The sequence below is a fragment of the Etheostoma spectabile genome, chromosome 12 (assembly GCF_008692095.1).
Source record: "Etheostoma spectabile isolate EspeVRDwgs_2016 chromosome 12, UIUC_Espe_1.0, whole genome shotgun sequence".
NCBI classification, from domain to species: Eukaryota; Metazoa; Chordata; class Actinopteri; order Perciformes; family Percidae; genus Etheostoma; species Etheostoma spectabile.
Window position 1 is genome coordinate 4825158 of NC_045744.1, and position 3201 is coordinate 4828358.

At 42.7% G+C, this 3201-nt stretch overlaps 1 long non-coding RNA gene and 1 pseudogene across 1 annotated transcript in view; one reads left to right on the forward strand and one right to left on the reverse strand.

Annotated features, from left to right (window-relative positions):
- The window catches only part of LOC116698809 (uncharacterized), a 14724-nt gene extending 13909 nt beyond the window's left edge, over positions 1 to 815 (forward strand). The window contains exon 4 of the long non-coding RNA XR_004334306.1: positions 612 to 815. This is a non-coding gene — a long non-coding RNA (uncharacterized LOC116698809). The remainder of the gene's footprint in view (positions 1 to 611) is intronic.
- The window catches only part of LOC116698801 (contactin-associated protein-like 4), a 421932-nt pseudogene that overhangs the window by 296869 nt on the left and 121862 nt on the right, over positions 1 to 3201 (reverse strand).

The window sequence follows — 3201 nt, forward strand, 5'->3', positions numbered from 1 at the left end:
TAGGCAGGCTGGGGGAACTCATATTAATGTTAAAAGAAGTGAAATTTTCATGCTTTGGGACTATTCAAAGCGCTCTAACATAGTACAGAAACCATTCACACACACATTCACACACTAGTGGTCGAGACTGCTCACCTGCTCATCAGATAAACACTCACACACATTCTAACTCCAATGGTGCAATGGTACTCGGCGTTTAGTGGCTGTATCTCATAACCCTACTTTGATAGCTCCTCGGCTGAACCGGAAGTTGTTCTGTCCCTCCTCGGTGAAGGCCACCTCAGAGCTCTTCTTCCTACCCCGAGGTCAGAGCATCAAGGAGAGATCATTGAGAAGCCATAGGCAAAGAAACACGATAGCAGCTTTTACGGAAGCTGTGAAGCTGAAGGTCCACCCAAACAGCTGACAAATTTATGTGATGGCTTCAGAGGAAAGGACATCTCATCCCTCTTAAACACATTTGCTCGTTTCCCTCTCTCCCACGATTTCATAAGGTGCTTCTCATATTGCTTAAATTGCCTCCTTGACTCCTTTGCTTGCCTCCTTTCCTCGCGGCTTAGTCCCTTCCACCGAGGAGGCACGGGAGAGACAAGAGGAAATCATGGGAGGAGATGTGTTTTAGAGGGATGATACGTCCTTTCCTCTCAAGCGTCACATGGATTCGTCAGCTGTTTGGGCGGAGTTAGCAACTCCTCCAGCTGCACGGCTTCCAGGAAGGCTGCTCTCTGTATCCTCCTTGATGCTCGCTCCCCGGGACAGAAATAAGAGTTTTGAGACTCCCTTCACTGAAGAGGGACAGAACAACTTCCGGTTCAGCCGAGAAATGAGGCCTCAAGGAGCTATCAGATACATGAGATGCAGCTCTCGTGCCTCCTCGGTGGGAGGGACTAAAGGAGGCAAGTGCAGGATTCAAGGAGCCAATTTCAGGGTAATGAGATGCAACCAGTGGCTCACTCAAGGACACAACATGGGACTGTAGGGCCAGAGATCAAACCCCGACTGTCCAATTGACCTGAGCCACCCAGTCTGGTATTCTGGTGATTTAATTTGCAGCTTTGCTTCTACTAAATACAACTAATCAATTTTATTTTGAGCTATATTGTTTGCTCAGTTCATATCTTTAGCAATGTGTTGTGACAGTCTGGTGTTTGTTGTCATCTCATTATCTGACCTGCAGGTCTGCTTCTTTCTAACAACCTGACCATGGGAGTGCACGCCTGATGGCAGCTACAACACACCTGCCTCCATGCTGTGTCTAAATATTTCACCGTTCTCAGTTTCCCACTGAGAGGAGCACGCCGAGGTCAGCCTCTCTCTCTCTCTCTCTCTCTCTCTCTCGTCTCATTAGGGACTGTAGGGTATCTGCATACATGCACTGAGAACTGGAGCCAAATGGGTGATAATGCTTAAAAACTGCAGAGGAACCACAGTTCATAGTAAGACATCATCAATGATTGATGAGCACCAGCAAGTCAAAATAAGTGGATTCTGCCTCCAAAAGTACCGGAAGAGAAACTTTGAAGCTGAATATACAGTCAGCCATTAAAAATGTATTAGCTATTCTTTAGGGAGAGACAATTTATACTTCAAAGAGAGAAAAAGGAGACAGTTTGGAAGATGATGGACAAATGTATTTGAAATATTTCAGCTTATTTTGTGAGAGGGTTTATTTGTCTGCAGCTTGGATTTAAAAAAAAAAAAAACCTTCATCCAGAGAGAGAAAGTTAGGATGTAGACCATAAATAACAGGGGAAGTCTGTCCTGTCAACGCATCTATTGCGATGAGTTATTTGATTACAGTCTGAACGAGTGGAGAGAGAGACAGAGGGATCAATGAGAAGCTCAATGGCAAAACTTCAACAGAAATCAGATGTTAGGGGTGGAGTAGAGAGGCAGAGGACCTTAGGATTGAGAGTTTCATTGAATGGAGGATTTGATTTCTGGCTAAATGACTGGAAAGAGTAAGCACGGAGCAATATGAGTTCAGTGAGAGTATGAGAGTTCACTAAGTGCCACTTGCATAAACATAGGTTTTACTTACATCTTTATAAATCCTATTTAAAGTATTAAATTACTCAACTCACAATGCCCGGCTGTATCTCACAGAGAGCTTTTGGTTGCTACATACAGTCCTGGTCAAATAAGGAAACCAATGCAAGTATAATGAGGTGACTTGGTGCCTCTCGTAATCCCTTGGACTTAAGAGCAACTAATTACTGTGAACTAGGTGTTATAGATATCAAATTGCTTATTTCTCACCTTGAATACAGGACATTCAAGAACTGGGTCTCAATAACCTAGAAATTTGAAAGTTTTTTCTGAATATTGGAATCAAACACAGAGCAGAGTTAGCTGTACATTTGGGCTTTGCAAAACGACATCTGTCCGAAGCAAATGTATCCCATGCCTTGCCATGCCGCAATGAGAGAGGAGAGGGAAGTGTACCTCTACACCATCAGGTGGATTTTTCCAAACCTAGCTTTCATTTTTTATTAATAAACTTTAATTTAATGTGTTGAACTATGTGCCCACGAGCATGACAGTAAACTGGTGGTGGAGTTGTACAGTGGTCAGCATACACAGACAATGGTTGTGTTGGTTTGGTTGTACAGGCAGGTGGCAGACAATCAGACAATAATTCAAAGTATGAAAGTAGGTAACGCAAGGGATTTGCCTTGCATTACTAAACATAATTCATGAAATAAAACAGTAAATGCAGATGAAAACATGTGCAATATTAAGGCATTACAGAAATAAATCACGCCTGGGAACTTACTAAAGTGAATGATGCGAATTCTGTCAAAAAAAGTACCTTTTAGTCTGAGTTAATTGGGAATGAGCTACCTTTTAAGTTGACTTGAGTAAATCTTAATTCAGGTAATTTCACTTGTACTTAAGTAAAGGTCCATTCAAGTTCATGCAATAGTACTTTTACTTAAAGGTGCCCAGCCACACGTATTTCATTTCTTTGTGGTAAAGTTCTACCATGGACTCTGTAACATTTCTTGCAGAAAAAGCCCTTCTAGCGTGGTTTACAAAGCCTGCAGGAAGACTCAGCTCCATTTGGGCCAGTTGTCATTAACATAACAAGCTAAGCTGCTTGACTCTGATTGGCTAACACCTAACCAATGAGAGCCTGGCTATCAACATCCTTTACCCGGTTCATGAATAGTTATGAGCTCAGGCAACATGACGTCAGAC